Consider the following 20241-nt stretch of genomic DNA (forward strand, 5'->3'; position numbering starts at 1 on the left):
ACAATTAGTTTCAGGTTTTGGACACGATAAAGTATTTATTTAATATAAACACTACCGAGCCATATTTTATTATTATATTATTATATTATATTATTAAACATTATACTTTAAAATTTATTTATTATATATCTGTATAATACAATCCTGTATTCAAACATAAATTATTTTTAGAATTTTTTTATTTTGTATACACCGTTAAACATGAATTATTGAACCCATAGAAAAACTATTGTTATATGTATATTAATGTATATATGTCTATTTTTACTATTTATGAAAAGTAATGATAAAAATGTTTTATTAAATTTAATCTAACTCTATAGTAGATATAAAAGATAATAACGTTTTGTAGATAATAAAGTTTTAAAAATTCGAAAAATAAAGAATTATAATCATAAGAAATATTGTAAATATTTAGAAAATATTTAGCTGTAGAATGTAAGCGGTTAAGCTCTTGTTAATTGAATCGATACATACATAAAATAATACTTAAATATATTATGTTTGGAGTTATTTTACTTCAATGAAGATATTACTAATATTTTGTCTGATAAATTTTGTGCTACAAAACTATTCATGAAGTACGATTGATTTTAAGAGTATTCAGATAATGTGAACGTACAATATCATAACATAATTAGTCATTTTAATAAAACTAGAATTAATTATTTATCATTTTAACGTTTATAAGTTTCACAGATAATAAAATCTTGCTTTCATTAAAATTTTGAAATCGCAATGTTCCTATATAAGTTGAATTTTCAAAATACTTAAAATTTTTACATACTCCAGATATAATACATAACTTGAATATTTATTTTTATATATGAAACATTATAGGTAATATCGACTATTTTTATTTTTCGTTTGATATTATGCTTATCCGAAATTGCATTGAATATATTTCTATTTCTTACATGCACAGCCACTGGAAAATGAAAGAAAGAAATATTCCAATGTATTTTAGACATAATAAAAAATTTAAGCATTAAGCAAAGAAAACTTATTAAGACACTAGAATATTAAAAAAAAAATCAATACCGATTCATTGTTTCAAATACGTTTTTATCAATTGTAAGCAAATTAAAGATATTTATAGATTTTAAAAAAAAATTTGACTGTTAAAAAATGGAATTGGAATAAAGTTTATTTGTCCAAAATCATAATACATAATAATAATTTATTAATAAAATATTGTAATAATAATAGAAACTGAGATTTAATGTTACGTATTTAATGCTATATATTTTTATTTCTGCATCATCCAATTGTATTTACTTTAGTAAATACTTTAGTAAAGTGCTCAATGTTTTGGTTCAACAATATTCAAAATATTTTTACTTTATGTTATTTTCAAGTTTAATTTTATCATTGTTCTAATTTATGTTTTAAATGGTACTTTGTGCTGTTTTGAATACAAATAACAACATTCTTTTTTGGAAGTTGGAATTGCTTTCATTTATACTTCACTTTTACATTAGTTCGAACATTCATAGACTGAATAGTCCTCTTATGCTATGCAGTTCGATCTGGAAAATTTGTAGGAATAGAAGAGCCTAGCAATATAATTTATCTATAAATTGTTTAGACTAGTATACTCGGTTTTATTTCCTACTCAGTATAAAATAGAGTTAGTAATCGACAGGGAATAGATACTTAAAAAATCTATATGAAAAATTAAATTAGAACTATTGGGATATGCAATATCGAATTGAAGGAAACTGTTTGAAAGGAATGTGTGCGAGTTAGAATATTTTATAAATTATTACAGATGTCAGTTATTACGAGAAAATGTTTAATTATATAATTAGATTTTGAAATGATAAAATACATTCAAATCTGATGTATATTTATTATATAATTTTTATTTCTAAAATATTGTGTATATTAAATATTATTATATATCTCTTGGTAATTGTTAATAATTAAGTATGTTGCTAATTAAGCATGCAGGCATTGAAATAAATAAATAAATATATGTATATAATGTTCTTCTTTTAAAATTATTTAGTATTTTAATAACATTTAAATTTTTATTATTATATTTATATTTTTGAATATAAGTAAGCACATTAAATAATATTTAAAATAAGTTCATAGAGAAATTTTTTTTATTGAAGTATCATAATAGCATTAAAATATATGCAAAATGGTATATATATAGAATATATGCATGTACATAATTTTATTCCTTAAACATTTATGGTTATAAAATCTGATAATGAGTAATTAATTATACGATTAAAAATTATGAATCTATAACATATGAAAATTTTGCCATTTATTAGTTACATTATAATAATATTTATTTTTCATTATGACTTATTATATTAGCAAATACTTATTATATTAAATATTAATATAAATCTAAATTATGATTAGATTTCAAATAAAAATATTTGCAAGATTGTATTTCATGTGAGATAATACTTTATGAATAAAATCTATAAATAACTTTGTAGTATTTCATTCATTTAATAAAAATATATTGATTTATAAATTACATATATAAAATAGCTAAATTTCTATTTTATTATTTTATATAACATTTACCTTTAAAAGAAGATCAAAATTTTAATTTGTCATTTATAGTATAATCTTAGTTTTTGAAATTTCGTATTAAAGTGATTTGTATTTTAACGTTAATGTAATATGTAACAAATATTAGTCTGTTAATGATTTTAAAGCAAAACTTGTTATCTACAAATACGATAAATATTTAATAATATAATAGAAAAATTCATTTAATTGAATTGCAAGTATTTTCATATTCCATTAGTTTTTTAGATTTAATTATTCTTTACTTTGTATGCTCATAATTATTTTCATAACAAAATCTTAAGATTATTTTTCGCAATAATGGTTTCATGTTGATACTAAGATACTGAAGAATCTGACAAAGAACAATATATAAATAAGTATATATAAGGATATATATTACTTGCAAAAATAATAATGATTGATCTTTAGAAACATAAAAACAATAAGCTGATCTTTTTTTATTACCGTAACATTATGAGTAATGTTAAAAGCATGGTTTTTTTTACGGAAAATGGAAAATGATGTTACATATGAAATGAGATTTTCTGAAAAGTAATTTTAATAAATTAACATTCGAGAATCATACATAAAAATTAACAGTAATTAAAAATTAATAATTTTCTATATCTCATTATTGAATACAAATTACATATTTAATTCTCACCTATTTTCATCTTGAACTATCGTTTATATTGTTTATCATTCATTAGTCTTTCTGATATAGCATAGGATTATTACTGTTATATAGGTACCATTCGTGTTGAAATAAATTAAGACATGGAAAGGAAATTTATGTGATATATCGAAAATTTATAAAGGTGTTACTATTTTTGTTGTAAAGGTAATGTATAAAAAAGTCAATGACATCAGATGAAACTGAAAGATAATAGAGAGGAAAATAAATAAAGGTAATCTATTAAGCAACTGTATGTTAATATTTCACTACTTGCTTATCTTTCCGGAAAGTATCAGTATATAAAATGGTAAAAGACGGGATATTATACGAACCATGTAAGGCTCTTTTTCTTTATATATAATTGTCTAAATAATTTTGTATAATAGTAAAATTATATAGATTTAAATTTTTAATTCGAATGTTAATTGATTTTGTTAATGATAGATTTATATTCAAGATATAGCATTAAGTTTTCTGTTAATTATGCGACACTATTCGCATATATATGAGCAGTCAAATTTATTTTTCGTGACACTTAAATGTTCCGCACATTAGAGCTGTTTATGTTCAATATATATTTTACGTATCGTTCTCTGGAAGTTGAAGCAATATACTATTATAAATAACGTTTATTAAACTTTATGTAAATGTTTTATATACATTCGATGGTTATCAACTTTTCAAATCAATTTCTAGATGATTAATAATTGTTTTACATACATAAAATATTATGTAAACATTTAATATTACGTGTTACTGTTTATCTGATTCAGCAAATTCATGTATAATGTTAAACTTTATTATCCAATATGTAGTATAATACATTGGAAAATATAGAAATTATTAAATAAGACAAATCGGGTTTTAATTCAATATAAAATTTTTAATAGCCAATATTTTATTTATGAAAATTTTACATTGAATAATATTTTGTACTAATATTTAAAGTTCAACTAAATCAATGTTGCTTATAATATAAAAAAATTAATTTTAAGAAATGGATATGTGAATAGTCATAGAATATATGACAAGTATTTTGACAGTGACAAAATTAAAAATATGGGTATAATAAATATTGATTAATAATATCTTCTATAAAATCGTGCAAATGTAGAATATGCACATAAAATTATGTTTAAATTTCAAAATAATTAATAATAATTAAGCCGATTAAACTTATATTGAATCTAAAAAGCCTTTTTATTTTATAAAAGCATCTTCTAATGCTTAAATGTTTTGTGTTTGATTTTTGTACACTTACTAGTTTTATAATTACTTTTAGAAAATAAAATTCCATTTTTAATTTTATTTTTATACTATATATTCTTTATTATAGCATTATTAAGATATGAATATTACACGTATAATGAACAATACATTTCGCGAAACATAATGAACTGTTTATTACATAATATTTATATGTAGTAAAGTTAAATTAATTTTAGTATATTAACACTATGTTGTTAAATGAAGTAAAATATTCAATATAATACATTACAATTGTATGTAAAGTGAGTTTACGTTTGGCGAGTGCGGAACTAGGATCCGCTACTGCACTAAAAATAAATTAAAAATTAATAATTAAAATTTTTTTTTACTTTGACCATTTACCTTGTAGCTCTTTATCCCCACCATCACCTACTTTTTTCCTTTCTTCTCCAAGGTCACATCTGTGTTTGTGCGTGTATATTCCTACGAGACTGACACATAACGATGGCGCGAATCCATGCAGTTTCGCTTTCCAACGCTGTCGAAAAGCGTTGACATAACCTAAACTTAATCGATACGCGCTGCCCACGTCTTCTAATTCTTTTAGTTTTCTACCCTTTCGGCAAAATAGGCAATTTGTGTTTGTGAACAAGCTCTGATCGTGGAGAAATCATTCTATTTGTGTAAGAATTAATCATGAAGGATTTTTCTTTTGTTCTAAAAAAAAAGAAACAGATGGAACGAATATTGCCCTATATAATTCCAAATTCCAACACATTGCAAAGGAGTGAAGTTTGCAGTTTGTTCTTTGTTCAATGAAACGGAATATTCAAAGTTCCAAAAGTCCGGTCATTAGTAATTCGGGACGCAGTTTAATATTTCAAAAAGTATTTTTCATTCGAAAAATGTGCTTAGAATTTTTTATAATATTAAATTGTACTATGCCTTGTCTTTTTCATTGAGCATACTTTTTTTAAAAATTTATTAATTGACTTAATAAAATGAAAATAAAATGAAATAAAAGAAACGCTGAAAATTTTTATAAACTTTACAATAAGCAAAATTAATGTAATTAATAAATTAAATATTAAATATTATGACATATTTTTTATTACTGTTTAGAAGGACAAAATACGTAAATCCAGGATGATTAAATTCATATTTTCAATGACTAATGTAGACATAAAAAAAATCATAATAAAATCATCCATTCATTATTAATCAGATATAAAACAACGTCATTATTTATAAACTTCATTAGCTTAATATTGCACATTAATATTTTGAATATATTCATTTTAATTTTGCGTTATTACAATTTAAATTTGAAATATAATTTTTAGATTTCACGAATTTTCAGAACGAGAATTGAATTTGATATTTATATAAAAACACATTTAATTTCTGTGAATCCTCTATCTATTAATAAATTACTACTATTTTATATTCCGAAATTAATTAATGGATAGTTATTTTTATTCAATAACGCAAAAATAGAATTCAACTTTTAATGAAATAGTATTTTACTTTATTTAATCATTATTTAAAATCTAAATGTGTTATGGAATAAATATTTCATTTAAATAAAATTTATAAAATCAAATATTTACAGTGTCTAAAGTAAAGATAGATTTTCTATTAATCATTTTATCTTTCAAAAATTAGATATTTTTCTGTAAATAACCATTTTTTTTCAAATTAAAGGTAACAATGTTAAAAATTAAAACTATTAAAAAATTCTTTTAATAATTTTAGTATTTTTAAAATTTATAATTTCTTGATTGATTAATGATACGTATTAACTTGTACTGATGTATGTTGTAGATATCGTGTAATATATAATATATTTACTACATGACTGTATTAAAAAATTATATAATTTTGTAGTCACATTTTTTGGAAGAACTGCAATATATATGCAATATAGTTTTTAGACATAAATATTGTTTAAATGAAAGATTATTCGAATATCGGGAATCATTAACATTAACTAATTTGTTTATATATATATATATATATATAATTCGGTCGATATTTGTAAGCTAATAAATATTCATTTTGAAACTAAAATTAATAGTAGTAATTTGTTTAATAGTTGACTTCTTTTTGGAAATATCAATTACATTATTTATATTAATCTTCATGAATCTTGAGTAGATTTTTATATCACTGATAGTATTTCTTATTTGAAAAATGCATCATAACATATTTCAAACTTTTTTCTTTAGGTAAATTGCAATTTGTAATCTTCACTATTGAGATAGATGACTATAGCAGAAGTTAAATATTGCCAAAACCGCATTTCTATTTATTAATATATCCATCTTTTTAATTTTTCATATATTACTAACGAATTCTTAAATAAAAAGTATGTGAATTCATAATAAACTAATTGTATTATATTTTTATTAGTCGTGATTCATTTTTATGAATCATATAAGTGTAGTTCAACATTAATCTTCGACAACTAATTCAGTTGGTCGTAAAACGTTCTGTATATACATGCATATGTATCTTGAATGTCATGTTTAATGACTACACCATAAAATCGAGTGCAACAATTTAAAATAATGTAAGTTCAAAATTATTTATTACAATTACATTATCTTTAATCCAATTTATACATAGTTAATATAAAATAATATAAAATATTATCTACATTAAAAATTGTAATAATTAAGGTTTACTTTTTACTTATTAACTTCTTTTTAATAGATAGAAATTGTAAAAATATTTGAAATTTATTCGTTCTTAAACACACGTGTTTAAACTAATTATAGCCGTTGTTAAACATGTCTTGTATTTACATTAAATAAATATGTCATTTCTTTAGAAAATTCAATTCATACATATTTTGATATATGATGGTAACAGGTATTATTTTTATTTTTAGAATTTTTATGGGCAACAGTGAATAGATATATAAGTCCTAGTAACTAATATATTTTTAAAAATACAAAAAAGCATTTTTTAATTTAAAAAGTTATTTGGAACAATTATATATAATTAAGTAATATTTGGAATAATTTAGATAAAATATTATAAATATACGAATTATATATTTAAACACGAGACACGTAAAACTAAATTATTATAGCCATAAATGATTTTAGTTATGGTAATTTTGTTTATGAAAGATAAAAACTTTCAATTGGTTGAAATACTCTAATTGTATCATATATTAAACTATTTCGTATGCTGATTAATGAATTATAGTTACCCTAATATAATTTTAGATAGATATTGTACTATATCTGTGCACAAATGCATTTTTAAAAGAACTGTAATGACTTACTTAAATTATTATTTTTAGTATCTATAATTAGTTTATAGTATTTGAGTTATTAATTTTCACCTATGGTATGCAATGTTATTATAAATAAAATTACTTCTGCGACAAAATATTAGTACCTATTTAATAACCAACTAGAATTCATTATAAAAAGCTTTTATTTTAACCGCAACAGTTTATTCAGATATACTTTTAATTAATATTTTCTTAAATATCTAAATCTATTGGTGTTACTATAAAATTTTGTGCATTGGGAAAACTACTTCCATTGTATTGTGAATATTATTTTTTTTATAAAATTACTATTTCTATAAAAAGATAGTTACTAAATTTTTTTTAATGTGTTCGAACTATTATATATTATAAGCATTTTATAAATATAAAATATATGAATCTATATCTGATGAATTAAAATGAAAGTCATTTGTCAATAGCTAATATTAACCTTTCTATTTTGTAATACCTCCATTATTTCGGAAACATGAACTAAACTATTTATTCCTTAACTTTATATTTCAAATATATCAAATTATATGAATTTTTTGTACAAACTTAAATTCTCAATTGATAAAGTTCATATATTCTTCGGTTAAATATAATTTTTAACTGTATAAAATATTTTAGGGCTATAAGAACCATTGAATATATTTAAATTTTTCTATGTACCAATGATGTCATTAATATTTTGTAATAACATTTAAAATATTTTTACAAAATGATTTAGGAATATATTTTAAAATTTTGATAAAAATTATAATTAAATTAATATGAATTCATATATGAATTGATCTCATTTACGAAAATTTTGGATTTTTGAATATCATACTTGTAAATTGTTAATAGAATATATTTAAATTAACGATAAATGAAATAATTTGAGATTTTCATTAAGTTTCTTCTTTATCATTATAGTTTTTTTAATTGATAAATCGATAGTCAAAAGCAAATAACTATTGGAGAGCGTTTTTAAATATTATTTATCAACATTTTTAGATTTTACATATAACTTCTATTTATGTATATTAGGCATCGAGTATATTATGTGTACTGCAGGTAATTCTTAATATAATTACGCTCTACAGCTTGCTCTAATCAATGCTATGTTTATACTAGAATAATGGTTATTTTTACGGATAAAAATGGAATTTTTAGCAAAGTACTGGGTGCAGGCATTGGTGAAATATTTGAAAATAAATCTTGCGAAAGAGGATATACATTTCGACTTACCATGAACTGTTTTAAAATTAAGCAGTAGATAAAATACAATTACACTGAATATATTTAAATGATGTAGTAATTTACAGTTGTCAAATGTGATTTATTAATTCCAAAACTTTTTAGAGTAAAAAATATCGTATCAATATACAAAATCAATTTCGTACAAATATATGAATGTTGTGATGAAAAGCGTAAACTTAAACTATAAAAATAGATGCTTCATCGATATATATTTTAATTATTTTAACTAGAAAATTATTTAACGGTTGAAGCTGTAGTAGAGTTTTGGAAAATAACAATAAAAGAAATTTACGTTCTACGGGGTTATTTATAGTTTTTTTTACTATGAATCATATTATTTTATTAAATACAACTATTTAATAAAATAATTATAACATGCAAACAAATATTCACCATTTAATATAATTAAATTTATATATAATTAAAAATAATAATTTCTAGTTATCTAATGTTACAAATCTCTCTCTATATATAGAAATTATGATTATATGTATTTTTCTAATACCACGTATCACTAACTTTACATTTAAATATTGAAAAAATTAATTATATTTATTTTTTAATTAATGTTAATAATTAAGTTTAAATAAAAAGATAAAATAAATGCTTCAATATCAAATAGTATAAATAGTCCGAAAGATAGTCACAGAATATATTCGATAAGTTCAAAAAATAAATGAGGAAATATGTGTTTACTAAAGTGTTCAACTTTAAAATCAACTTCAACTCGAAAGAAGATTGCCTAACTACTTCATAATAGATTTTTAAGAAGTTTTTAAAGGTATTTTCTAGGACTGTATCCCGTGCGAAAAATATTTATATAATAATTTTTTCTATACTATATCATAATTAAAATATAGTTGAATAAAGAAAAATTAAATTGTATAGAACTAGTATGATTTACATTAAAGTTATGCTAGTAACTAAAAGAGTTGTTAGTTTCATAGTTATTTAAGAATGTATATTCATGTATGTAGTTTTAAAGTGAAATTATTAATGGATCCGTACTTTAAAAGTGATAATAATACATATTTCAGAAACCAAAATCATTTAAATATTTAACAATAATATACTTGATCACTAGTGCACAATTGATTACGGCTAGGTATTTTAATTATAAAATTTTAAAATTATAAAATATATATAAAATTATAAAATTATGACTGTAGAATACTGGTGAATTATTGGTAATATAATATTTTATTGTACAATAAACAAATAATTGAGAAATAATTTATAAAATTAAATACATATATTCTTGTAAATACATACGATATCCTATAGTATGAGATTTATTAAAAACATAATACTTAGTATATGATAAGGGTCAATATTTTAAAATAAAATTTTGTTTGATTAATTATACCAAATTACATTGTATTATATTTTTCTATTGATATAATTTATATTATATAAATTAAACACAACTTTAATATAACTTAATAAATATTACTGTTATTAATTATTTGATAATACTGATTTTATTTGATCTTTAATTATGAAAATATTGTCAAAATCTGAGGAATAATACAATTGACATATAAAATTTAGATTTAAATGATATTTAATATTTAAATTTTATGTATAATAGTAAATAGAATTAATTTTATAAAAGTGAGCTAATTCAAACTTTATATTATTATTTGAAATAAAATTTTATAAACTGATATAAATATGAAAGATAAATTATACAATGATTGAGCACATATAATATACTATAAAAAAAACTTATAAATAAGTCGATTAACTTTGTTCTTTATGAATATTGTGTTTAAAATTATATGGCTATAAGTTAACATGAATTGTGTTAATGTAAATAAAGTTATGAAATAATGTAAAGTGACGATTAATCGCGAAATTTCGGATAATATAAAAATATGATTGATAAGAAAATATAAAATTATTTGGCTCTTAGACTATTATTATATTTAATAGTAATATTTTTTATAATAAAGAAACCATGATTGAATATTAAATATTTCGTGAAAGTAACAGATTCTTTTATAAGATTATGGAGATGCTTTTAAAGAATATTCGAAAATCAGCAGAGACTAATCTGATTTTGTCGTTAAAAATTTGAAATATTTTATTATTGATAAATGCAATATGTTGAAATGTCTGGATATTCTTAGTTAAGAAAACGCTAAACAACTTCAAAATTAGGTTATTTCATATTAGAGAATGTATAAAAATATTAAGAGCGTAGCACTGTATAATTTATTATTTTTTGTGGAATTAAATAAAAGAGTATTACTGTATAAAATTAATTAGATTAAAAATAAAATATTTATGAATTCATTTATGAAGGTTTAGTATGAAGTTTAGAGTCTAGACATTATCTCTATCTATCTATTAGTTCTTTTATTTTATATGTAATAATTAATATTTAAAATATATGTATTTCATATAAAAATAATTTGACAGAATATAATTTATAACTAATCGATTTTTGTCATTGATTTAATTATTTTTAATCGAAACGAATTTATATTTAATACAAATACAACCGATAAACCTCTGTTAAGATAAGGCACAAATTCATGTAACATATTCAACCCCTTGGTTATTCGCACAATTAAATGTAAATTTTATTCGTTTATTGGGCGTTGCCTATAATATATGAAATAAATATTATATTCATAAATTACAATCTCCTTATTGTTCAATTAATAAAACAGCAATACTTTATGTACTGTAAAATATTATACTATTGTATAATATTATTATATAATTTAAAACGCAAAAATCCTTCAAAATTTTAAAATAACTTTTCGCTATTTTTTCCTAAAACTTTATATTCTTCCTTTTTGCACTTAAAATACATACTTATAACAACGTCACTTTTTAAAACATAAACTTTTTAAGTCTAGTCGATGACGGATTTCAAAAGCCAAGTCTGAATTGATATATGAAGTTAGTTTAAACTCGACAATTACTTGTTTAAAAACTTGATATTTGTAAAAAAAAATTATTTATTTTGATTTTTAATTTTTCTTGCACGTTTTTGCTAATTTACTTTCTAACATATTTTATTAAATAATTATAAAATATTGTTAGAATTATTTTTTAAGGAATTTTGATACTTCTTTTTGGTAATTCAGATATTTGGAGATTATAAAGATCAAACAGTATTTGACTACTACGTACTTGTATTTATACTGATATAAAAGATATTTTTTCTTAATTATACAAATATAGATAGAAAATCTAGCTTTTCATTCATGTATTTAAACTGAACGAGAATCATTGCGTATTTTTATTTGGTCCATGCTACACGTACATATGAAATACGTTATAATCTTCTTCGAATTTCAAGTACAGTGGGTTGTTTTTATTTCATTGAATATATTAATTTGAATTGTAATCTCTTATAAATAGTACTAATAAAAATTATGATTCTGAAATATTCTATTTTATTTAAAGTAATACGTATAAATGAAAAATGACTACATAAAATTGATATAAATTAAAAATTCGTATTATTAACGTATTATTGTATTTTTCGTACCGTATTATTCGTATTATTGATTTTAATGTAGGTTTTATTTCAGCATTAAATTAATATTATTTTAATTTTAAGATCCATTGTAATTGGTTAAAATTTGGAAATGATAAAGCAATTTATTAGCATATTAACATATCAGTACAATTTAATACCAAATCATAAATTAATAATTGTAACATATATATCATACTTGATATAAAACATTTAAATAAAATTTTTATTTTTTTTTTACTACAAAAGAATTTATTTTTTATTATTACACTTTCATACGCATGATGATTAAACATAAATACTATTTCATATTATGAATCTGGATATAGTAGTATCAATATTATATTAATTATAAATTTAATAAATTTTTAAATCATGTATGTAAGACACATGAAATATATATAAAATTGTGTGTGTGGAGGTATTTAAAGAAATGAACTAGAAATGTATTTATGTAATGAATACATACAATACAATACTATACATACAATACAAACAAAGAAAATACATAGTCAGAACTTGTTTCCTTGAATCGTTTTGATATTTTCTAAAAATTATAAACCATCATTTTATTCAGAATTAACATTTCTATTTTATAAATTGTTTATACATTTTTACAAAAATTATTATATAAATTATTTATTATATTAGATTCACAGAAATTTTTTAATATTTAAAATTGTTTTTGTGTTCTAATTCATTTATTATTTATTTCTTTATATGTTATTTTTACATAATTTGTTTTGTAATAAAATTTCAGTAACGAAATTCATTCACACATATAACGTATATATTTGAATGAAAAATATTTTAAGAACAATATTAATTGTTCAAATTTTAAATGTAAATTCAAATTTTTAATCTTAAATTCATATTGTAAAAAAAAAACAAGAAAAAGATTAAGAGACTAATAAAAGATTACAATTCAATTCGCATTGTTATTGCATAAAATAAATATGACTACAAATTAAACTTTTCGTTGTAATGTAAACTGAAGTACATAATAAAATATTTGGTTTTTAATTTCTATTTATTTATATTAACTCAAATATATACATATAATTATTCATATAATTTTTAACAAGTTAAAGTATATTAATTAATTAGTTATAATATATTAATAATGTTAGCGATTTTTGAATATCGTTTAGTAGATTTGCGATAAAATAAATGAAAATTATTATTGATTGGGCGTATACTTTATAAAAATTTTTGTATAATTTCTAAATATAAACATAATAATTAGATAATAGTAATATTTATAATAAAATAATATATTAACTATTTTCGCTTAATATGTTTACGGACTCATTATAATATCTATCCTAATGTAAAGACTTTAAGCTTCATAACATATAATGCAGTTTACAAGGAACTTGCAACGAAGCTGTTTTTAAATTATTTAACACAAAAACGAAGTTAATTGATAATAGAAAAAAAAATACATATAGGATTTAAGTATTATTTAAATAAAAAAGCAAATGTCTGTGCTCGCTATTCAAAATTTCGTTCTTTAAAATAATGATTGCGTAATAATACATTCTGAAATCTGAAATATGATATTAGATTTTAGTCAAAGATGAAATACTTATTTAAACTTTATGACCAATATATTATGTGCATACAAATTAATAACCGATATTTTCATTTATTAGTAGTATTTTAGCTCTTAGTTGCATATACATATATGTACCATTGCACACAGGACAATCATTAATTAAAGCAATTGTTATTTTTAAATCTAGTTTTATTCCTCTTAACTCTTTGTCCCATGCCTTTTAAAATAATTCCAATAAAAACTATGTAAATATCTATATTCATTTAGAGTTGAAAATTTTAATATATATAGAACTGCATAAAACGCAATCGTACTATTTTAATTATATAAGATATTTTTGGGATCAAATAAAATAATCCCACAAATTATCAAATAAAGTTTATGACTATAAGCATTAAATTAAATACTTTTTATATACAAAAATTTCTTATATAATAAGTTAGATGTCGCTTATGTACGTAACGAATCTTGTTGAAGATAGTAATAAGCATTTGCAGTAGATGTCATGCAAACATACTAATAGCTACAAATTATAGACCAAGTTGTCGTCATGTTCGTTAGTATCTAAACACCGGAGCGCTTAATATGTGCGTCTTTGTTAAACAAATCCTGAACCCTAGTGGCTATATCATTTAGCATACAATAAAATGTTGGCCTGGAGTATGTAAACATGATTCCAACAAGATATAAATAGATAATTTGCCGTAGCAAAGACAAATCGATAATTTAAATTTAAATAGATAATATTACCATGGCAAAGTCAAATCGATCTCTTATCTTTTATGACTGCTCACGAAATTACTTGGATTTACTTTTGCAACTTCCGAAAGTATATTAGTAATATTTATATACACTGTTTCTTTCTTTCATTAGTTTTACAATTTTTTTTATCTCTTATATGTTTTATTTAAATTTATATTTTTATGAACTATTTATGTCAGATCTTGATTTATTTAAACTCAAGAAAAACTTATTTACACAAATATTTTCTGCGAAAAATGCAATCATATTTTGCCTTTGTATACTAATTAAAAACTCTAATTAGTTTTTTAATAAATCTTTTATGGGTCATTATTTTGATGAAATATCAAATCAATAGTGTAATAATTTTTGTATTGAATATATAATTTAATAGAACTTAAAATTTTTAAACTAATTAAAAATGCAATTAGTAATAATAGGTATTTAATTAACATCTATTATTTTCTGGCCGATATATTTGTTTTATAATTTCAGTAAACTTACGCATTTGATAAAATTGTAAGATAATTAATCAACTTGCCGAATAAAATTAAAATTTCATTTATTACTTCGAAATCTTTCACTAAATTGGTAAATTTAAATTTATTGAATACTGACAGAAATAAAAAAATATTATATTCAGGGTTGTAAATCATACATATCTTACTTCTTGTACTGTTATATTCTATATCTTAGACTAATCGGAAAATCAGTAAAAATATTTTTCAGTTATGAATAAGAAAGAATTAATACATTTTATAATCTGTTTATTAACAATTAATGTATGGTTATAGCTTTAAATTTTCAATAATTATTCATGTTGATTTTAATGTGTTTGTTACTTAGTTAATTATTATAAAGTACTTTTGTATTCAATATTTTACGAACCAACATTGTTATATGATTATTTATTAAATAATGAATTAATATAATTGAATTTATTAATAAATATGACTAATAATAATTATAATTATTAATTAAATATAATTTGTTGTTTAAAATGTTATAAAAACAAAATCAATATGTATGTAACTTAGAACTGAATTGCAGTGGTAAAAAAATTGTTTTAATTACTTCTTTCTTATTTAGTTTCAATTTTTTTAGAATTAATATAAATTAATATTATGAATTATTATTATAACATATTAATTTACCAATATATAATGCCTTTAACGCTTGATTAAAAACAAAATATTTATAGCGTGATACATGAATTGTATTAAAAGGTGCAAAATATGTGATTGAAAGGTTGATGATATGGGGATTAAACTACTGAAAGCTACTCTCCCGTGAGGTGTATTCTTGATTTATTCCTCGATCGCTGCCTTCAACACTTCTGCTTTGTGTATATTAATACATCTGCTAAAGAAAAATGTAAAATCTTTCCCCAACATCTAACATTTTGATTATCCTTCGTACTGAAAGGTTAATGTGATCAATGCCTTCTGAATTGAAACGCTTTCAGAATCTAATAAAAGAAAATCAATATGTTTCTTTGATTTAGTTATTTATAAATTAATAAATTTTAGATTTTAGTTATTATTAAATACTAATCTATAAATATTCGCATTTTTAAATTTTATTGAATAATAATCAGAAAAAAATCTTAATCTTATCCTAAATGTACTCAAATCTTTTATATATATAAATATTTTAAGTATTTATTTACCTACATGATATTATTTTTTTAATTTTTGAAACAAATATTATTAGTATCTATAATATTATTAAATCAAATTTATTTAACTTAGTTTTATAATTTTCTTTTTTAATAATTGCATAATGCACTGACAAAATAGTTACTCCTTGGAAAAAATTATTGTGTTTATTTAATTTAAATAAATGAAATAAAATTGGGATATTTAAGATTTATATTAGATATAAGAATTAATTAAAAAAAAGAACTATATCAATGCAGTGAACGATTTCTCATAAAAATACAATTCAATGTAACATGGTTAAAATGTTTTTCGTTAACTATCTCTCGAATTTAAAAATAAAGTCATTTATACATTTTGTGCCTTATTAATAAATTATAATTTACTTATTTATATTAATATTTAAGATATTTATATTTATACAATATTTCAATGTATCATGTATTTTTTCAACATAATAATATGAATTGGGCCATTATTTTCTTTATTGTTTATAATATATAATTTTAATAAATCAAAGTTATACCAATGATATTTAAATATAAAAAATTCAATATGTTTTTTAAAATTTTAAATTCAGTGTTTTTTTACATATTATAGAAAATTTAAATATTTGATGTAGACTTAAAAAGAAAAACAAATCGATGAATTTTTCAATAAGGAATAAGTATATTTAAAATGAAACTTATACGTTCATTTGTCAAAATCTTGTTTTAATAAAATTTTTAAATTTCCGAAGATCTATACAAATTATAACAGTAAAATTTAACATCCAATGAAATTTACATTTGACAAAAACTTTTAAATGAATAAATATGTAAATAATATATAATCTTATAATTTAAGTTTATAAAATGGCTATTTATAACCGCACTGCATGGTACTAACACAATTCTAACCCTAGTAATATATTCACTTATTTTCTCTCACATGCGGACACGCGCGCCACAAACACATGTATAAATTGTGAAGGATATTAGCTAATATATTAATGCATATTTGCATTCGTGTATGTGACTGTGTACATAAAATAAGGTATATTAGAATACGTATGTTTAAGTATGATATCAATTCTATGAAATATATCAATCATATTTGATATATTTTTCATAAAATATTAGAAACTATATATATGTAAACTATGAAAATTTATAGTTCAACAATGAAGTAAAATAAGAATTAAATATTTTTGAAGAGTAAATAAAAAACTTAAATTAACTAATACTACTTTATAATTGACAGAAGTAAATTAATTGAGATTTCTATTTTTTTAAGTATTTCTGCTATTTATATAATTAACATGTTCAATTTCTTAATTTGATTTCTCTTAAACAATTAAAATTTCAATAAAGAAATATCAAATTAATATTATTTAAAAATAAAAATTAAAAAATTATAACATAATCGATTGTGATATAAATATATATGTTGCATAATATTTTTAATATTTTAAATTGAATTTGCATAGACGTTTTATAAAGGTCAAAAGTTTAATAAGATAATTCATAAATTTCACAAATAATTAAAAATTAATAATATAAAGCCTAGTAATGATTAATAAGTTTTTAAAACTCAATTTTGCAAAAAGTTAAATACCTAATGTTAAATACGTTTAATAACAAATTTCTTATGGTCGCATATTTATGTCAGAATCGAAAAATAAAAGAAAGAGCTTTTATATTATCTTTCTACCTAATATTGATTTTGTTTCAAAATTTGAAAATAAATACACATATGATACAAGGCTTCCTAACGAATAAAAGAAGAATGAAGAAAGAAGTGAAGTTAAAAATGTAGAAAAGTGTAATCATGACAGACAGTTACAGAGAATGGAAGACGGTATTGATGAGAAAAAAGGAGAAATTGAATAGAAAAACTCAAGGGAAAATTAAAAAGATATGGAAAGAGTAGTGTCGAAAGGCTGCAAAAGTGGTAGCAATGGTAATAGTAGCTTTCGTATTTTATAGGTTAAATATAATATACTAGAATGTTCCATTCATCCGTGTTTTGACTAAAATAAGATTATAGAAGTACTCTATAAAAACTGGATTCACGAACAAGGATCTCAAGCTATAGCGATGTTTTTCAATTTTTTCTTTATTTCCTTTTGTTAAGAATCAGCATATATCGTATTACTCGTGACCTGATAGTGACGATTGCACTTTCTAGTAATCTGGAGATCGTTGTTGACTTGCTGCTTGATTCAAGTGAACTCGGGACTTGTTCATCATGTAGTATCGTGTGGTGCAGCCTTTTGCACTTCGCACACTTATGAGTGCTATTGCAGTTGTAGTTGAAGTGACGTTTCAAGAAGTTGACGCACAGATGGCGGTTTGTCGCGAGGTCCCTTCATTCCGAACTTACCATTTTGTTGAATATAGGATAGTTGGTCAAAAATATTGTTGTTAACAGCATTCATACCTGCGATGCCTTGGAATTTCTTGTGGACTATTCAATTTAGTCTTTACTGAAGACTGAAGCTCTCACTGATCTCTCTTCGGTGAGTGGGAATGGACTGGGCGTTTAGGGCCGTGGGTTCGTTTATGTTTTCAAGTGCTCTTACTCGAGACATTAGGCATGTTTTGAGTTGCTCAAACTTCGGGTATGATGTAGAGTTGCCAAATGAGCTTTCTCATTGCTCCTTTGAGCGCTGCTCAAGTCGTCGTGCAATTTGGTGGACGATCACGCAATCCCATGCATCGTGTGTGATATCTAACTAGTGCAATCTTTTTAACAAATCACTTGCATCACTCACCAGAGTTTCTACATCCTGTACTCTACCCTTGATTTTGTTTGAGTTGGAAAAGATTTGATCGAGATGAGATTTGATTGACTGCTGTTTGCTGTTATATCTCTCTATTAGAGTCTCCCATGCCGGTGTGAGAGAGCATTTCGTTAATGCAAAGTTGGATATGACCCTTGCTGCTGGGCCTTCTAGTGAGACGCAGAGGTAGTGTAGTTTTTGTACTTCACCAAGATTGTTTCCCTTTAAAATTATTAATTCAAACAGATGAGTCTTCAAATGGTTTTGCTGTTCTTTATAATTCATTTAAATTGCGACGTGGTTTGTTGATAATTGATTGTAGTTTTGAGTAATGGTTGAGTTCTTGAAGTTTTCATCCTTCGTGAAGTTTTCACGATTTTTAACTACATTAGGCAATGTCATTTCAAGATACTGGTGCTCCTTTTGAAAGGCCTTGTGTAAGTCTTTAATTTATTCCTTTGCTCCTAGGACTTTTACTGTACATCTGTATGCCCCTTTTCGCTGTAACTCGACTCCACTGACTTTGAGCCTTCAAACGTTCGGCAGATATTCGCTCTGTAGCGACGCTGCGGGTTATATGTACTTCCTCTTCTTGTGCTATAAGCACTTCAGGATTTCTGCTTTTCTTTGTTTCCTTTTTCTCGCGGTTTGGTATTTTCTTAACGGTAATATAATATGAGAGAAAAAGAACAATTGGGATATTCACATTATTATCATAAATTAAATAGTGATAAAAACATAGATCGTTGACTGATTGATAAAGATGTCACTAGTTTGATGATTACCAATAAGACTTAAATAATTCTTCATCAGCTCAATCTAGAACCGAAGAGATATTTTATAGTTTTTCAATAAATTTAAACTTATCAAAATATAAGCTTCCAGTTCTGTAGTACTTGCTGAAATGTAAATATGTAATTTCTGCATATTTCATGTTTTATTAGATTAAAATAACTATTCAAAAAAGATAAAATTAGTAAATAATGATTTTAAGAGCAGTTTACAAAACAGTAAGTGTAAAATTAAGAAACTATGAAATAAAGCAAAGTTATATTGTACTTAGATAA

The sequence above is a fragment of the Ceratosolen solmsi genome, unplaced genomic scaffold (genome assembly GCF_000503995.2).
Source record: "Ceratosolen solmsi marchali unplaced genomic scaffold, CerSol_1.0 scaffold10, whole genome shotgun sequence".
NCBI classification, from domain to species: Eukaryota; Metazoa; Arthropoda; class Insecta; order Hymenoptera; family Agaonidae; genus Ceratosolen; species Ceratosolen solmsi.